Below are 19,452 nucleotides of genomic sequence, written 5' to 3' on the forward strand. Positions count from 1 at the left end.
GCGCCGGGTACGGGCTCCAGGGTGTCCGTGGCGGGTTCCGAGGCCGGCCTCAGGTGCACTGTGGGCGGGTAGAGGGGCCACCGTCCTCGGGGGTCCGAGGCCGGCCTCGGGTGCACTGTGGTCGGGTAGAGGGGCCACCGTCCTCGGGGTCGTATCTCGGCCGGGGAAAGGGTTAGAGTGGCGCGGGTTGGCTCGTTGGAAAGGTCCCTCCGCGGGGCGTCCGAGGGTGGGTGTCCCGAAGGGCTGCGGCGAAGGGCTCCGGAGCTACGGCCGTGGGAATATCAAGGGGTGGTACTCCGTATCTCGGCCGGGGAAAGGGTTAGAGAGGCGCGGGTTGGCTCGTTGGAAAGGTCCCTCCGCGGGGCGTCCGAGGGTGGGTGTCCCGAAGGGCTGCTGCGAAGGGCTCCGGGGCTACGGCCGTGGGAATATCAATGAGTGGTACTCCGTATCTCGGCCGGGCTTAGGGTTAGAGAGATGCGGGTTGGCTCGTTGGAAAGCTCCCCTCGGGTAGAGCAACCGACCCGACGGGCGAAGTCCTGGGACTTAGTGCGCCGGAGCTACGGCCGTTTAAAAGTCAGGCGGTGGTACCCCGTATCTCGGCCGGCCTTAGGGTTAGAGAGAAGGGGGTTGGCTCGTTGGAAAGGGCCGCTCCGGTAGAGCAACCGACCAGAGGGACGAGTTCATCCGAGCAAAGGCCCCTGAGTTACGGCTGTTTAAAGGTCAGGCGGTGGTACATCGTATCTCGGCCGGGCTTAGGGTTAGAGAGAAGCGGGTTGGCTCGTTGGAAAGGGCCGCTCCGGTAGAGCAACCGACCCGAGGGACGAGTTCATCCGAGCAAAGGCGCCCGAGTTACGGGCATTTAAAGGTCAGGCAGTAGTACGCCGTATCTCGCCCGGGCTTAGGGTTAGAGAGAAGCGGTTTGGCTCGTTGGAAAGGTCCCCTCCAGTGGAGGAATCGACACAAAGGGCGAGTCGATCCGAGCAAAGGCGCCCGAGCTGCGGCCGTGGGAAAATCCGCGGAGGGACCGCCGTATCTCGACCGGGCTTGGGGTTAGAGAGATGCGGGTTGGCTCGTTGGAAAGGAACCCTCCGGTGGAGCATCCGACCCAAAGGGCGAAGTCCTGGGACTTAGTGCGCCGGAGCTACGGCGTTTAAAGGCCAGGCGGTGGTACGCCGTATATCGCCCGGGCTTGGGGTTATAGAGAAGCGGGTTGGCTCGTTGGAAAGGGCCGCTCCGGTAGAGCAACCGACCCGAGGGACGAGTTTATCCGAGCAAAGGCGCCCGAGTTACCAGGGGCGTCGCACCCGTGGGGGATGTGGGTGTTTTAACACCCACACTTTTCCCGGTGAGAGGGTTCAACACCCACACTTTTTATGCAGTTTTTCAAGAACGCCTTATTAAGTCGCTCCTCCGTTTCTCTGGCCGCTCTCTGTCTGCTGCGCTGCGCTGCTTCCTCTCCCCCTCCCCTCTCAAACATGACGCCGGCTTTGAGTGTTACCGGCTGATGATTGGCTGTTCTGCCTTAAGTCCCGCCTCTCTTGGTGGGTTAGATTGATCGGTCAGCTCGCGCTGAGGAGGCGGGAACTTATGTTTATTTACATCTCCCTTTTTCAGGTAGGCTACTTTGAATGAGTGTTTAAAAAACTTTATTAAACACTTTAATCAACTCTATGCTTTTGAGGTTTTTGAATAAGCTTGATATGTGCTTGGGACTAATGCTAATTGGATTATTGTTCAGCAGCTGGCTAAATTCGGTCATGTAGACAATGTGGCATGCAATGTATAACCTGTGATGAAGAAGGCAGGGAATTGACGAGGATGAGGGACAAATTGCAATCGATTTGATATTTTGAGCATTGTTTGTTGATTAGCTGAATACTTTGTTAATACTACCTGTTGTGTATGATTGTACTTGTTGAGGAGAAAAAAATGAGAAATGATGACATAGTTCTTCAACAGGTAACTTATGCAAACAATGAAAGAAAAGTGTAGCCTATATTATTTAAATGTAAAAACGGTAAATTGTTACATCATTTAGACCACCAGAGAAAAAGCTTTTCAGGGCACAAGTAGCAAAATTTAGCAGTAACAGTCCTGTCAGACCCATGTCACTATCGAGCTTACCATTATCTTTTTGTCACGCAGTATCAATAAGATACAGAAAAGAAAGAGGCAGGAGAAGATTGACACCTTTTTCAAGAGAAATCCTGTAAGTGAAGTTGAAAGCTGGACATTGATAAATGTTGACATTAAACAGTAGCCTATTACCATTATATATTTTGGCATTAATTTAATATATTACTTTTCAAGTTTCAATAAGGTTTGCTAGTACCACAGCCTTATTCCTTTATCACCTTGTTTAGGAGATGAGGTTGCTGGAGGCATCAGTTTAAAGAGAGAGAGAGACACATAAAGTTTCACAGGTGTGCAATGAAAAATGAATGTTACAGTTTGTGAAAGAGGTCTATGAAGGAAGAGAGCGTGTGTTTGTGTCATGGGTGGTGCTTAATTCCATCCCAGGTGCACATACGCCTGTTTCTGGTGTGTTTATATCAAATTTAAAATGATATATATCCATCCCCCACACTTTTAAAAAGCTTGCTACGCCCCTGCGAGTTACGGTTGTTTAAAGGTCAGGCGGTGGTACGCCGTATCTCGGCCGGGCTTAGGGTTAGAGAGAAGCGGGTTGGCTCGTTGGAAAGGTCCCCTCCAGTGGAGCAACCGACCCAAAGGGCGAGTCGATCCGATCAAAGGCGCCCGAGCTGCGGCCGTGGGAAAATCCGCGGAGGGACCGCCGTATCTCGGCCGGGCTTGGGGTTAGAGAGACGCGGGTTGGCTCGTTGGAAAGGTCCCCTCCGGTGGAGCAACCGACCCAAAGGGCGAAGTCCTGGGACTTAGTGCACCGGAGCTACGGGCGTTTAAAAGTCAGGCGGTGGTACGCCGTATCTCGCCCGGGCTTAGGGTTAGAGAGATGCGTGTTGGCTCGTTCGAAAGGTCCCCTCCGGTGGAGCAACCGACCCAAAGGGCGAGTCGATCCGAGCAAAGGCGCCCGAGCTACGGCCGTTTAAAGTTCAAGCGGTGGTACCCCGTATCTCGGCCGGGCTTAGGGTTAGAGAGAAGCGTTTTGGCTCGTTGGATAGGGCCGCTCCGGTAGAGCAACCGACCCAAAGGGCGAGTCGATCCGAGCAAAGGCGCCCGAGCTAAGGCCGTTTAAAGTTCAAGCGGTGGTACCCCGTATCTCGGCCGGGCTTAGGGTTAGAGAGAAGCGGGTTAGCTCGTTGGATAGGGCCGCTCCGGTAGAGCAACCGACCCAAAGGGCGAGTCGATCCGAGCAAAGGCGCCCGAGCTGCGGCCGTGGGAAAATCCGCAGAGGGACCGCCGTATCTCTGCCGGGCTTGGGGTTAGAGAGACGCGGGTCGGCTCGTTGGAAAGTTCCCCTCCGGTGGAGCAACCGACCCAAAGGGCGAGTCGATCCGAGTAAAGGCGCCCGAGCTGCGGCCGTGGGAAAATCCGCGGGGGAACCGTTGTATCTCGGCCGGGGAAAGGGCTAGAGGCTCGCGGGTAGGCTCGTTCGAAAGCTCCCCTCCGGCAGAGCGACCGACCCGAAGGGCGAAGGCCCCGAAGGCCTCCGCGAGCTTCGACCGGACGTATCTCCGGCGGGCGGGGTCGCACGGACTCGAGGCCGGGCTCGTCGGAAAGCCCCGGGACGGACCTTTCGAACGAGACCGGCCGCGCGACCTCCAAGGCGGACGCTAGGGGCGCCGGAGCTCCGGACGAGCGAAAATTCCGCGACGATCCGCCGTATCTCGGCCCTGCCCGAGGGGAGGCCTCCGAGGCGGGCCTGTCAGGGCGGCCCTCCCTCCTGGAAGTCTGGTTCCTCCAGGGCACACGTCCCTACCTCCGTAGCCCAGAGAGGTGACTCCGAGGCGGGCCTGACAGGGCGGCCCTCCCTCCTGGAAGTCCGGTTCCTCCAGGGCACACGTCCACTCCTCCGTAGCCCAGAGAGGTGACTCGGAGGCGGGCCTGACAGGGCGGCCCTCCCTCCTGGAAGTCCGGTTCCTCCAGTAGTTTACAGACATATGAGTGACTTTCTTGAGTGTGTTGTTTCTAACAGAAAGGAGAAGAGTTACAGTTGAGCCTGTTTTAGGCCACAAGGCCTGTGAATCACAATGGTAAAGTTGCATGTACAAATTTCTTAATTTTTAATCAAAACAAAGTCCAATCAGACTGTGTTATACATCATTGTAAAGCTTGTGTTTTGCGGTTTCAAATGAACCCAAGCTCATTGTTGTATTGTACTCACAGCTCGAGGGAACAGGGGTCAAATCGGCCTTGTTGAGGTCATTGCAAAAGGCCTGTAAATCATTTGGTAAACTGCATGTACAAATATCTTTGTATATCAGTCAAATCTGAAGCTATTGTCTTTTGTTTTATATCAAATTAAAGGTGTGTATGTGTAGTTTACAGATATATGAGTGACTTTACTGTGTGTTGTTCCTAACAGGAAGGAGAAGAGTTACAGTTGAGCCTGTTTTAGGCCACAAGGCCTGTGAATCACAATGGTAAAGTTGCATGTACAAATTTCTTAATTTTTAATTAAAACAAAGTCCAATCAGATTGTGTGATACATCATTGTAAAGCTTGTGTTTTGCAGTTTCACATGAACCCAAGCTCATTGTTGTATGTTACTCACAGCTCGAGATAACAGGGGTCAAATCGGCCTTGTTGAGGTCATTGCAAAAGGCCAGTAAATTATTTGGTAAACTGCCTGTACAAAAATCTGTGTATATCAGTCAAATCTGAAGCTATTGTCTTTTGTTTTATATCAAATTAAAGGTGTGTATGTGTGGTTTACAAACATATGAGTGACTTTACTGTGTGTTGTTCCTAACAGGAAGGAGAAGAGTTACAGTTGAGCCTGTTTTAGGCCACAAGGCCTGTGAATCACAATGGTAAAGTTGCATGTACAAATTTCTTAATTTTTAATCAAAACAAAGTCCAATCAGACTGTGTGATACATCATTGTAAAGCTTGTGTTTTGCGGTTTCAAATGAACCCAAGCTCATTGTTGTATTGTACTCACAGCTCGAGGGAACAGGGGTCAAATCTGCCTTGTTGAGGTCATTGCAAAAGGCCTGTAAATCATTTGGTAAACTGCATGTACAAATATCTTTGTATATCAGTCAAATCTGAAGCTATTGTCTTTTGTTTTATATCAAATTAAAGGTGTGTATATGTAGTTTACAGACATATGAGTGACTTTAATGTGTGTTGTTCCTAACAGGAAGGAGAAGAGTTACAGTTGAGCCTGTTTTAGGCCACAAGGCCTGTGAATCACAATGGTAAAGTTGCATGTACAAATTTCTTAATTTTTAATTAAAACAAAGTCCAATCAGATTGTGTGATACATCATTGTAATGCTTGTGTTTTGCAGTTTCACATGAATCCAAGCTCATTGTTGTATGTTACTCACAGCTCGAGATAACAGGGGTCAAATCGGCCTTGTTGAGGTCATTGCAAAAGGCCAGTAAATTATTTGTTAAATTGCCTGTACAAAAATCTGTGTATATCAGTCAAATCTGAAGCTATTGTCTTTTGTTTTATATCAAATTAAAGGTGTGTATGTGTAGTTTACAGACATATGAGTGACTTTTGATTTTTAAACGTTTTTAAATGCTATCTTACGTGGAGCAACCGACCCAAAGGGCGAGTCGATCCGAGCAAAGGCGCCCGAGCTGCGGCCGTGGGAAAATCCGCGGAGGGACCGCCGTATCTCGGCCGGGCTTGGGGTTAGAGAGATGCGGGTAGGCTCGTTGGAAAGGGCTGCTCCGGTAGAGCAACCGACCCGAGGGACGAGTTCATCCGAGCAAAGGCGCCCGAGTTACGGCCGTTTAAAAGTCAGGCGGTGGTACCCCGTATCTCGGCCGGGCTTAGGGTTAGAGAGATGCGGGTTGGCTCGTTGGAAAGCTCCCCTCGGGTAGAGCAACCGACCCGACGGGCGAAGTCCTGGGACTTAGTGCGCCAGAGCTACGGCCGTTTAAAGGTCAGGCGGTGGTACCCCGTATCTCGGCCGGGCTTAGGGTTAGAGAGAAGCGGGTTGGCTCGTTGGTAAGGGCCACTGCGGTAGAGCAACCGACCAGAGGGACGAGTTCATCCGAGCAAAGGCGCCCGAGTTACGGCCATTTAAAGGTCAGGCGGTGGTACGCCGTATCTCGCCCGGGCTTAGGGTTAGAGAGATGCGTGTTGGCTCGTTGGATAGGGCCGCTCCGGTAGAGCAACCGACCCAAAGGGCGAGTCGATCCGAGCAAAGGCGCCCGAGTTACGGGCGTTTAAAGGTCAGGCGGTGGTACGCCGTATCTCGGCCGGGCTTAGGGTTAGAGAGATGCGGGTTGGCTCGTTGAAAAGCTCCCCTCGGGTAGAGCAATCGACCCGACGGGCGAAGTCCTGGGACTTAGTGCGCCGGAGCTACGGCCGTTTAAAGGTCAGGCGGTGGTACCCCGTATCTCAGCCGGGCTTAGGGTTAGAGAGAAGCGGGTTGGCTCGTTGGAAAGGGCCGCTCCGGTAGAGCAACCGACCAGAGGGACGAGTTCATCCGAGCAAAGGCGCCCGAGTTACGGCCGTTTAAAGGTCAGGCGGTGGTACATCGTATCTCGGCCGGGCTTAGGGTTAGAGAGAAGCGGGTTGGCTCATTGGAAAGGGCCGCTCCGGTAGAGCAAACGACCCGAGAGACGAGTTCATCCGAGCAAAGGCGCCCGAGTTACGGGCGTTTAAAGGTCAGGCGATGGTACGCCGTATCTCGCCCGGGCTTAGGGTTAGAGAGAAGCGGGTTGGCTCGTTGGAAAGGTCCCCTCCAGTGGAGCAACCGACCCGAGGGACGAGTCGATCCGAGCAAAGGCGCCCGAGCTGCGGCCGTTTAAAAGTCAGGCGGTGGTACCCCGTATCTCGGCCGGGCTTAGGGTTAGAGAGATGCTGGTTGGCTCGTTGGAAAGCTCCCCTCGGGTAGAGCAACCGACCCGACGGGCGAAGTCCTGGGACTTAGTGCGCCGGAGCTACGGCCGTTTAAAGGTCAGGCGGTGGTACCCCTTATCTCGGCCGGGCTTAGGGTTATAGAGAAGCGGGTTGGCTCGTTGTAAAGGGCCGCTCCGGTAGAGCAACCGACCCGAGGGACGAATTCATCTGAGCAAAGGCGCCCGAGTTACGGCCGTTTAAAAGTCAGGCGGTGGTACCCAGTATCTCGGCCGGGCTTAGGGTTAGAGAGATGCGGGTTGGCTCGTTGGAAAGCTCCCCTCGGGTAGAGCAACCGACCCGACGGGCGAAGTCCTGGGACTTAGTGCGCCGGAGCTACGGCGGGTAGAGCAACCGACCCAAAGGGCGAGTCGATCCGAGCAAAGGCGCCCGAGTTACGGGCGTTTAAAGGTCAGGCGGTGGTACGCCGTATCTCGCCCGGGCTTGGGGTTAGAGAGAAGCGGGTAGGCTCGTTGGAAAGGGCCCCTCCGGTAGAGCAACCGACCAGAGGGACGAGTTCATCCGAGCAAAGGCGCCTGAGTTACGGCCGTTTAAATGTCAGGCGGTGGTACATCGTATCTCGGCCAGGCTTAGGGTTAGAGAGAAGCGGGTTGGCTCGTTGGAAAGGGCCGCTCCGGTATAGCAACCGACCCGAGAGACGAGTTCATCCGAGCAAAGGCGCCCGAGTTACGGGCATTTAAAGGTCAGGCGGTGGTACGCCGTATCTCGCCCGGGCTTAGGGTTAGAGAGAAGCGGGTTGGCTGGTTGGAAAGTTCCCCTCCAGTGGAGCAACCGACCCAAAGGGCGAGTCGATCCGAGCAAAGGCGCCCGAGCTGCGGCCGTGGGAAAATCCGCGGAGGGACCACCGTATCTCGGCCGGGCTTGGGGTTAGAGAGATGCGGGTAGGCTCGTTGCAACCGACCCGACAGGCGAAGTCCTGGGACTTGGTGGGCCGGAGCTACGGCGGGTAGAGCAACCGACCCAAAGGGCGAGTCGATCCGAGCAAAGGCGCCCGAGCTGCGGCCGTGGGAAAATCCGGGGAGGGACCGCCGTATCTCGGCCGGGGAAAGGGCTAGAGGGTCGCGGGTAGGCTCGTTCGAAAGCTCCCCTCCGGCAGAGCGACCGACCCCAAGGGCGAAGGCCCCGGACACGGTGCGCCTGAGATACGGCCGTCGGAATTTCCGCAAGCTTCGACCGGACGTATCTCCGGCGGGCGGGGTCGCATGGACTCGAGGCCGGGCTCGTCGGAAAGCCCCGGGACGGACCTTTCGAACGAGACCGGCCGCGCGACCTCCGAGGCGGACGCTAGTGGCGCAGGAGCTCCGGACGAGCGAAAATTCCGAGACGATCCGCCGTATCTCGGCCCGGGAAAGGGCCAGAGACTCGAGGGAGGGCTCCTCGGAAAGGGCCCTTCGGGCGGAGCCGCCGACCCGAAGGGCGAAGGCCCCGGACCCGAGGCGCCCGAGAAACGGCCGTGGGAAAATACCGCGGGGGGCGGCCGTATCTCGGCCCCGGAAAGGGCTAGCGACGCGCGGGTGGGCTCGTTCGAAAGGCCCCCCGCGGCGGAGCCACCCACCCGAAGGGCGAAGGCCCCGGACCCGGGGCGCCGGAGCAGCGCGGTAACGAAATTCGAATTTTCGACCGGAAGTATCTCGGGCCCCCGGGGTCGCACGGACCCGCGGCCGGTCTCGTCGGAAAGCTCCTTCCCCGGCCGAGATACGGCGCCCGGCAGTTCATTGGCCGATATCTCGGAAACGGGGGATCGTAGACCCCGGTCGGGTGGCTCGCGCACTTCCACGATGCCCACTCGCGCACCTCCAGGCACCCCGACCCACTCGCCGAGGCCGACCGAGGTGCGCCGTCCCGGCCGCGGACCGGTCGGGGTCCCCTCTCAGAAGGGACAGTAGTGTGAACAGGTGCCATCGGGTATATAGGGGAAGGGGTCCTCTCGAACCAGGCCTTTGAAACCGCGCGAGCCTAGCCCGGCAAGGCTCACCCTCCCCGGCCTAGGAGTCGGCCTCCGTCCCCCTGGAGGTCCGGCACCTCCAGGGTCCCCGACCCCGCCTCCCCTGCCCGATGGGAGGCCTCCGAGGTGGGCCCGACAGGGGCAAATTGCCTGTACAAAAATCTGTGTATATCAGTCAAATCTGAAGCTATTGTCTTTTGTTTTATATCAAATTAAAGGTGTATATGTGTACTTTACAGACATATGAGTGACTTTACTGTGTGTTGTTCCTAACAGGAAGGAGAAGAGTTACAGTTGAGCCTGTTTTAGGCCACAAGGCCTGTGAATCACAATGGTAAAGTTGCATGTACAAATTTCTTAATTTTTAATCAAAACAAAGTCCAATCAGATTGTGTGATACATCATTGTAAAGCTTGTGTTTTGCAGTTTCACATGAACCCAAGCTCATTGTTGTATGTTACTCACAGCACAAGGGAACAGGGGTCAAATCAGCCTTGTTGAGGTCAGTGCAAAAGGCCAGTAAATTATTTGGTAAACTGCATGTACAAATATCTGTGTATATCAGTCAAATCTGAAGCTATTGTCTTTTGTTTTTTATATCAAATTAAAGATGTGTATGTGTACTTTACAGACATATGAGTGACTTTACTGTGTGTTGTTCCTAACAGGAAGGAGAAGAGTTACAGTTGAGCCTGTTTTAGGCCACAAGGCCTGTGAATCACAATGGTAAAGTTGCATGTACAAATTTCTTAATTTTTAATCAAAACAAAGTCCAATCAGATTGTGTGATACATCATTGTAAAGCATGTGTTTTGCAGTTTCACATGAACCCAAGCTCATTGTTGTATGTTATTCACAGCTGGAGGGAACAGGGGTCAAATCGGCCTTGTTGAGGTCAGTGCAAAAGGCCAGTAAATTATTTGGTAAATTGCCTGTACAAAAATCTGTGTATATCAGTCAAATCTGAAGCTATTGTCTTTTGTTTTATATCAAATTAAAGGTGTGTATGTGTACTTTACAGACATATGAGTGACTTTACTGTGTGCTGTTCCTAACAGGAAGGAGAGGAGTTACAGTTGATCCTGTTTTAGACCACAAGGCCTGTGAATCACAATGGTAAAGTTTCATGTACAAATTTCTTAATTTTTAATCAAAACAAAGTCCAATCAGATTGTGTGATACATCATTGTAATGCTTGTGTTTTGCAGTTTTACATGAACCCAAGCTCATTGTTGTATGTTACTCACAGCTCGAGGGATCAGGGGTCAAATCAGCCTTGTTGAGGTCATTGCAAAAGGCCTGTAAATCATTTGGTAAACTGCATGTACAAATATCTTTTTATATCAGTCAAATCTGAAGCTATTGTCTTTTGTTTTTCATATTAAATTAAAGGTGTGTATGTGTAGTTTACAGACATATGAGTGACTTTACTGTGTGTTGTGCCTAACAGGAAGGAGAAGAGTTACAGTTGAGCCTGTTTTAGGCCACAAGGCCTGTGAATCACAATGGTAAAGTTTCATGTACAAATTTCTTAATTTTTAATCAAAACTAAGTCCAATCAGATTGTGTGATACATCATTGTAAAGCTTGTGTTTTGCAGTTTCACATGAACCCAAGCTCATTGTTGTATGTTACTCACAGCTCGAGGGAACAGGGGTCAAATCAGCCTTGTTGAGGTCAATGCAAAAGGCCAGTAAATTATTTGGTAAATTGCCTGTACAAAAATCTGTGTATATCAGTCAAATCTGAAGCTATTGTCTTTTGTTTTATATCAAATTAAAGATGTGTATGTGTACTTTACAGACATATGAGTGACTTTACTGTGTGTTGTTCCTAACAGGAAGGAGAAGAGTTACAGTTGATCCTGTTTTAGACCACAAGGCCTGTGAATCACAATGGTAAAGTTTCATGTACAAATTTCTTAATTTTTAATCAAAACAAAGTCCAATCAGATTGTGTGATACATCATTGTAATGCTTGTGTTTTGCAGTTTCACATGAACCCAAGCTCATTGTTGTATGTTACTCACAGCTCGAGGGAACAGGGGTCAAATCGGCCTTGTTGAGGTCATTGCAAAAGGCCAGTAAATTATTTGGTAAATTGCCTGTACAAAAATCTGTGTATATCAGTCAAATCTGAAGCTATTGTCTTTTGATTTATATCAAATTAAAAGTGTCTATGTGTACTTTACAGACATATGAGTGACTTTACTGTGTGTTGTTCCTAACAGGAAGGAGAAGAGTTACAGTTGAGCCTGTTTTAGGCCACAAGGCCTGTGAATCACAATGGTAAAGTTGCATGTACAAATTTCTTAATTTTTAATCAAAACAAAGTCCAATCAGATTGTGTGATACATCATTGTAAAGCTTGTGTTTTGCAGTTTCACATGAACCCAAGCTCATTGTTGTATGTTACTCACAGCTCGAGGGAACAGGGGTCAAATCGGCCTTGTTGAGGTCAGTGCAAAAGGCCAGTAAATTATTTGGTAAATTGCCTGTACAAAAATCTGTGTATATCAGTCAAATCTGAAGCTAATGTCTTTTGTTTTATATCAAATTAAAGGTGTCTATGTGTACTTTACAGACATATGAGTGACTTTACTGTGTGTTGTTCCTAACAGGAAGGAGAAGAGTTACAGTTGAGCCTGTTTTAGGCCACAAGGCCTGTGAATCACAATGGTAAAGTTTCATGTACAAATTTCTTAATTTTTAATCAAAACAAAGTCCAATCAGATTGTGTGATACATCATTGTAAAGCTTGTGTTTTGCAGTTTCACATGAACCCAAGCTCATTGTTGTATGTTACTCACAGCTCAAGGGAACAGGGGTCAAATCGGCCTTGTTGAGGTCATTGCAAAAGGCCTGTAAATCATTTGGTAAACTGCATGTACAAATATCTTTGTATATCAGTCAAATCTGAAGCTATTGTCTTTTGTTTTATATCAAATTAAAGGTGTCTATGTGTACTTTACAGACATATGAGTGACTTTACTGTGTGTTGTTCCTAACAGGAAGGAGAAGAGTTACAGTTGAGCCTGTTTTAGGCCACAAGGCCTGTGAATCACAATGGTAAAGTTGCATGTACAAATTTCTTAATTTTTAATCAAAACAAAGTCCAATCAGATTGTGTGATACATCATTGTAAAGCTTGTATTTTGCAGTTTCACATGAACCCAAGCTCATTGTTGTATGTTACTCACAGCTCGAGGGAACAGGGGTCAAATCAGCCTTGTTGAGGTCATTGCAAAAGGCCTGTAAATCATTTGGTAAACTGCATGTACAAATATCTTTGTATATCAGTCAAATCTGAAGCTATTGTCTTTTGTTTTTTATATCAAATTAAAGGTGTGTATGTGTAGTTTACAGACATATGAGTGACTTTACTGTGTGTTGTGCCTAACAGGAAGGAGAAGAGTTACAGTTGAGCCTGTTTTAGGCCACAAGGCCTGTGAATCACAATGGTAAAGTTGCATGTACAAATTTCTTAATTTTTAATCAAAACAAAGTCCAATCAGATTGTGTGATACATCATTGTAAAGCTTGTGTTTTGCAGTTTCACATGAACCCAAGCTCATTGTTGTATGTTACTCACAGCTCGAGGGAACAGGGGTCAAATCGGCCTTGTTGAGGTCATTGCAAAAGGCCTGTAAATCATTTGGTAAACTGCTTGTACAAATATCTTTGTATATCAGTCAAATCTGAAGCTATTGTCTTTTGTTTTATATCAAATTAAAGGTGTCTATGTGTACTTTACAGACATATGAGTGACTTTACTGTGTGTTTTTCCTAACAGGAAGGAGAAGAGTTACAGTTGAGCCTGTTTTAGGCCTCAAGGCCTGTGAATCACAATGGTAAAGTTGCATGTACAAATTTCTTAATTTTTAATCAAAACAAAGTCCAATCAGATTGTGTGATACATCATTGTAAAGCTTGTGTTTTGCAGTTTCACATGAACCCAAGCTCATTGTTGTATGTTACTCACAGCTCGAGGGAACAGGGGTCAAATCGGCCTTGTTGAGGTCATTGCAAAAGGCCTGTAAATCATTTGGTAAACTGCATGTACAAATATCTTTGTATATCAGTCAAATCTGAAGCTATTGTCTTTTGTTTTATATCAAATTAAAGGTGTCTATGTGTACTTTACAGACATATGAGTGACTTTACTGTGTGTTGTTCCTAACAGGAAGGAGAAGAGTTACAGTTGAGCCTGTTTTAGGCCACAAGGCCTGTGAATCACAATGGTAAAGTTGCATGTACAAATTTCTTAATTTTTAATCAAAACAAATTCCAATCAGATTGTGTGATACATCATTGTAAAGCTTGTGTTTTGCAGTTTCACATGAACCCAACTGTAGTCTGGTAAGTAAATAAATGCTTTGCTTTAAACAAATGCATCTATTTTTAAACGTTTTTAAATGCTATCTTACGTATTTATTGCCGCTCCAGAACCTAAGTCGATGGGGTTGACCAACGGCTGGAGAAGTGAACGCTCCAGAACCTAAGTCGATGGGGTTGACCAACGGCTGGAGAAACTTTCGGGTTGACCAACTGCTGGAAGTACTTTCGGGTTGACCAATGGTTGGAGATCGTTTCGGGTTGACCAACGGTTTGGTTCTCCAGAGGGGCCGGGAGTATGGGGCTTAGGCCGGGGGGGAGTGCTTAAGAGTGGGTGCCCGGGACCGAACGGTGCGCCGGGTACGGGCTCCAGGGTGTCCGTGGCGGGTTCCGAGGCCGGCCTCAGGTGCACTGTGGGCGGGTAGAGGGGCCACCGTCCTCGGGGGTCCGAGGCCGGCCTCGGGTGCACTGTGGTCGGGTAGAGGGGCCACCGTCCTCGGGGTCGTATCTCGGCCGGGGAAAGGGTTAGAGTGGCGCGGGTTGGCTCGTTGGAAAGGTCCCTCCGCGGGGCGTCCGAGGGTGGGTGTCCCGAAGGGCTGCGGCGAAGGGCTCCGGAGCTACGGCCGTGGGAATATCAAGGGGTGGTACTCCGTATCTCGGCCGGGGAAAGGGTTAGAGAGGCGCGGGTTGGCTCGTTGGAAAGGTCCCTCCGCGGGGCGTCCGAGGGTGGGTGTCCCGAAGGGCTGCTGCGAAGGGCTCCGGGGCTACGGCCGTGGGAATATCAATGAGTGGTACTCCGTATCTCGGCCGGGCTTAGGGTTAGAGAGATGCGGGTTGGCTCGTTGGAAAGCTCCCCTCGGGTAGAGCAACCGACCCGACGGGCGAAGTCCTGGGACTTAGTGCGCCGGAGCTACGGCCGTTTAAAAGTCAGGCGGTGGTACCCCGTATCTCGGCCGGCCTTAGGGTTAGAGAGAAGCGGGTTGGCTCGTTGGAAAGGGCCGCTCCGGTAGAGCAACCGACCAGAGGGACGAGTTCATCCGAGCAAAGGCCCCTGAGTTACGGCTGTTTAAAGGTCAGGCGGTGGTACATCGTATCTCGGCCGGGCTTAGGGTTAGAGAGAAGCGGGTTGGCTCGTTGGAAAGGGCCGCTCCGGTAGAGCAACCGACCCGAGGGACGAGTTCATCCGAGCAAAGGCGCCCGAGTTACGGGCATTTAAAGGTCAGGCAGTAGTACGCCGTATCTCGCCCGGGCTTAGGGTTAGAGAGAAGCGGTTTGGCTCGTTGGAAAGGTCCCCTCCAGTGGAGGAATCGACACAAAGGGCGAGTCGATCCGAGCAAAGGCGCCCGAGCTGCGGCCGTGGGAAAATCCGCGGAGGGACCGCCGTATCTCGACCGGGCTTGGGGTTAGAGAGATGCGGGTTGGCTCGTTGGAAAGGAACCCTCCGGTGGAGCATCCGACCCAAAGGGCGAAGTCCTGGGACTTAGTGCGCCGGAGCTACGGCGTTTAAAGGCCAGGCGGTGGTACGCCGTATATCGCCCGGGCTTGGGGTTATAGAGAAGCGGGTTGGCTCGTTGGAAAGGGCCGCTCCGGTAGAGCAACCGACCCGAGGGACGAGTTTATCCGAGCAAAGGCGCCCGAGTTACCAGGGGCGTCGCACCCGTGGGGGATGTGGGTGTTTTAACACCCACACTTTTCCCGGTGAGAGGGTTCAACACCCACACTTTTTATGCAGTTTTTCAAGAACGCCTTATTAAGTCGCTCCTCCGTTTCTCTGGCCGCTCTCTGTCTGCTGCGCTGCGCTGCTTCCTCTCCCCCTCCCCTCTCAAACATGACGCCGGCTTTGAGTGTTACCGGCTGATGATTGGCTGTTCTGCCTTAAGTCCCGCCTCTCTTGGTGGGTTAGATTGATCGGTCAGCTCGCGCTGAGGAGGCGGGAACTTATGTTTATTTACATCTCCCTTTTTCAGGTAGGCTACTTTGAATGAGTGTTTAAAAAACTTTATTAAACACTTTAATCAACTCTATGCTTTTGAGGTTTTTGAATAAGCTTGATATGTGCTTGGGACTAATGCTAATTGGATTATTGTTCAGCAGCTGGCTAAATTCGGTCATGTAGACAATGTGGCATGCAATGTATAACCTGTGATGAAGAAGGCAGGGAATTGACGAGGATGAGGGACAAATTGCAATCGATTTGATATTTTGAGCATTGTTTGTTGATTAGCTGAATACTTTGTTAATACTACCTGTTGTGTATGATTGTACTTGTTGAGGAGAAAAAAATGAGAAATGATGACATAGTTCTTCAACAGGTAACTTATGCAAACAATGAAAGAAAAGTGTAGCCTATATTATTTAAATGTAAAAACGGTAAATTGTTACATCATTTAGACCACCAGAGAAAAAGCTTTTCAGGGCACAAGTAGCAAAATTTAGCAGTAACAGTCCTGTCAGACCCATGTCACTATCGAGCTTACCATTATCTTTTTGTCACGCAGTATCAATAAGATACAGAAAAGAAAGAGGCAGGAGAAGATTGACACCTTTTTCAAGAGAAATCCTGTAAGTGAAGTTGAAAGCTGGACATTGATAAATGTTGACATTAAACAGTAGCCTATTACCATTATATATTTTGGCATTAATTTAATATATTACTTTTCAAGTTTCAATAAGGTTTGCTAGTACCACAGCCTTATTCCTTTATCACCTTGTTTAGGAGATGAGGTTGCTGGAGGCATCAGTTTAAAGAGAGAGAGAGACACATAAAGTTTCACAGGTGTGCAATGAAAAATGAATGTTACAGTTTGTGAAAGAGGTCTATGAAGGAAGAGAGCGTGTGTTTGTGTCATGGGTGGTGCTTAATTCCATCCCAGGTGCACATACGCCTGTTTCTGGTGTGTTTATATCAAATTTAAAATGATATATATCCATCCCCCACACTTTTAAAAAGCTTGCTACGCCCCTGCGAGTTACGGTTGTTTAAAGGTCAGGCGGTGGTACGCCGTATCTCGGCCGGGCTTAGGGTTAGAGAGAAGCGGGTTGGCTCGTTGGAAAGGTCCCCTCCAGTGGAGCAACCGACCCAAAGGGCGAGTCGATCCGATCAAAGGCGCCCGAGCTGCGGCCGTGGGAAAATCCGCGGAGGGACCGCCGTATCTCGGCCGGGCTTGGGGTTAGAGAGACGCGGGTTGGCTCGTTGGAAAGGTCCCCTCCGGTGGAGCAACCGACCCAAAGGGCGAAGTCCTGGGACTTAGTGCACCGGAGCTACGGGCGTTTAAAAGTCAGGCGGTGGTACGCCGTATCTCGCCCGGGCTTAGGGTTAGAGAGATGCGTGTTGGCTCGTTCGAAAGGTCCCCTCCGGTGGAGCAACCGACCCAAAGGGCGAGTCGATCCGAGCAAAGGCGCCCGAGCTACGGCCGTTTAAAGTTCAAGCGGTGGTACCCCGTATCTCGGCCGGGCTTAGGGTTAGAGAGAAGCGTTTTGGCTCGTTGGATAGGGCCGCTCCGGTAGAGCAACCGACCCAAAGGGCGAGTCGATCCGAGCAAAGGCGCCCGAGCTAAGGCCGTTTAAAGTTCAAGCGGTGGTACCCCGTATCTCGGCCGGGCTTAGGGTTAGAGAGAAGCGGGTTAGCTCGTTGGATAGGGCCGCTCCGGTAGAGCAACCGACCCAAAGGGCGAGTCGATCCGAGCAAAGGCGCCCGAGCTGCGGCCGTGGGAAAATCCGCAGAGGGACCGCCGTATCTCTGCCGGGCTTGGGGTTAGAGAGACGCGGGTCGGCTCGTTGGAAAGTTCCCCTCCGGTGGAGCAACCGACCCAAAGGGCGAGTCGATCCGAGTAAAGGCGCCCGAGCTGCGGCCGTGGGAAAATCCGCGGGGGAACCGTTGTATCTCGGCCGGGGAAAGGGCTAGAGGCTCGCGGGTAGGCTCGTTCGAAAGCTCCCCTCCGGCAGAGCGACCGACCCGAAGGGCGAAGGCCCCGAAGGCCTCCGCGAGCTTCGACCGGACGTATCTCCGGCGGGCGGGGTCGCACGGACTCGAGGCCGGGCTCGTCGGAAAGCCCCGGGACGGACCTTTCGAACGAGACCGGCCGCGCGACCTCCAAGGCGGACGCTAGGGGCGCCGGAGCTCCGGACGAGCGAAAATTCCGCGACGATCCGCCGTATCTCGGCCCTGCCCGAGGGGAGGCCTCCGAGGCGGGCCTGTCAGGGCGGCCCTCCCTCCTGGAAGTCTGGTTCCTCCAGGGCACACGTCCCTACCTCCGTAGCCCAGAGAGGTGACTCCGAGGCGGGCCTGACAGGGCGGCCCTCCCTCCTGGAAGTCCGGTTCCTCCAGGGCACACGTCCACTCCTCCGTAGCCCAGAGAGGTGACTCGGAGGCGGGCCTGACAGGGCGGCCCTCCCTCCTGGAAGTCCGGTTCCTCCAGTAGTTTACAGACATATGAGTGACTTTCTTGAGTGTGTTGTTTCTAACAGAAAGGAGAAGAGTTACAGTTGAGCCTGTTTTAGGCCACAAGGCCTGTGAATCACAATGGTAAAGTTGCATGTACAAATTTCTTAATTTTTAATCAAAACAAAGTCCAATCAGACTGTGTTATACATCATTGTAAAGCTTGTGTTTTGCGGTTTCAAATGAACCCAAGCTCATTGTTGTATTGTACTCACAGCTCGAGGGAACAGGGGTCAAATCGGCCTTGTTGAGGTCATTGCAAAAGGCCTGTAAATCATTTGGTAAACTGCATGTACAAATATCTTTGTATATCAGTCAAATCTGAAGCTATTGTCTTTTGTTTTATATCAAATTAAAGGTGTGTATGTGTAGTTTACAGATATATGAGTGACTTTACTGTGTGTTGTTCCTAACAGGAAGGAGAAGAGTTACAGTTGAGCCTGTTTTAGGCCACAAGGCCTGTGAATCACAATGGTAAAGTTGCATGTACAAATTTCTTAATTTTTAATTAAAACAAAGTCCAATCAGATTGTGTGATACATCATTGTAAAGCTTGTGTTTTGCAGTTTCACATGAACCCAAGCTCATTGTTGTATGTTACTCACAGCTCGAGATAACAGGGGTCAAATCGGCCTTGTTGAGGTCATTGCAAAAGGCCAGTAAATTATTTGGTAAACTGCCTGTACAAAAATCTGTGTATATCAGTCAAATCTGAAGCTATTGTCTTTTGTTTTATATCAAATTAAAGGTGTGTATGTGTGGTTTACAAACATATGAGTGACTTTACTGTGTGTTGTTCCTAACAGGAAGGAGAAGAGTTACAGTTGAGCCTGTTTTAGGCCACAAGGCCTGTGAATCACAATGGTAAAGTTGCATGTACAAATTTCTTAATTTTTAATCAAAACAAAGTCCAATCAGACTGTGTGATACATCATTGTAAAGCTTGTGTTTTGCGGTTTCAAATGAACCCAAGCTCATTGTTGTATTGTACTCACAGCTCGAGGGAACAGGGGTCAAATCGGCCTTGTTGAGGTCATTGCAAAAGGCCTGTAAATCATTTGGTAAACTGCATGTACAAATATCTTTGTATATCAGTCAAATCTGAAGCTATTGTCTTTTGTTTTATATCAAATTAAAGGTGTGTATATGTAGTTTACAGACATATGAGTGACTTTAATGTGTGTTGTTCCTAACAGGAAGGAGAAGAGTTACAGTTGAGCCTGTTTTAGGCCACAAGGCCTGTGAATCACAATGGTAAAGTTGCATGTACAAATTTCTTAATTTTTAATTAAAACAAAGTCCAATCAGATTGTGTGATACATCATTGTAATGCTTGTGTTTTGCAGTTTCACATGAATCCAAGCTCATTGTTGTATGTTACTCACAGCTCGAGATAACAGGGGTCAAATCGGCCTTGTTGAGGTCATTGCAAAAGGCCAGTAAATTATTTGTTAAATTGCCTGTACAAAAATCTGTGTATATCAGTCAAATCTGAAGCTATTGTCTTTTGTTTTATATCAAATTAAAGGTGTGTATGTGTAGTTTACAGACATATGAGTGACTTTTGATTTTTAAACGTTTTTAAATGCTATCTTACGTGGAGCAACCGACCCAAAGGGCGAGTCGATCCGAGCAAAGGCGCCCGAGCTGCGGCCGTGGGAAAATCCGCGGAGGGACCGCCGTATCTCGGCCGGGCTTGGGGTTAG

At 50.1% G+C, this 19,452-nt stretch overlaps 2 long non-coding RNA genes across 2 annotated transcripts; both read left to right on the forward strand.

Annotated features, from left to right (window-relative positions):
• Positions 1–1,087: 1,087 nt before the first annotated feature.
• LOC135765079 (uncharacterized) lies at positions 1,088–2,559 on the forward strand. Its single transcript, XR_010540430.2, has 3 exons — positions 1,088–1,614; positions 2,146–2,209; positions 2,364–2,559. It is a non-coding gene; the product is annotated as an uncharacterized lncRNA (long non-coding RNA).
• Positions 2,560–14,745: 12,186 nt separating this feature from the next.
• Positions 14,746–16,217, forward strand: LOC135765080 (uncharacterized). The gene is made up of 3 exons (XR_010540431.2): positions 14,746–15,272; positions 15,804–15,867; positions 16,022–16,217. It is a non-coding gene; the product is annotated as an uncharacterized lncRNA (long non-coding RNA).
• The last annotated feature ends 3,235 nt before the right edge of the window (positions 16,218–19,452 follow it).

This window comes from Paramisgurnus dabryanus, chromosome 14, assembly GCF_030506205.2.
Source record: "Paramisgurnus dabryanus chromosome 14, PD_genome_1.1, whole genome shotgun sequence".
NCBI classification, from domain to species: domain Eukaryota; kingdom Metazoa; phylum Chordata; class Actinopteri; order Cypriniformes; family Cobitidae; genus Paramisgurnus; species Paramisgurnus dabryanus.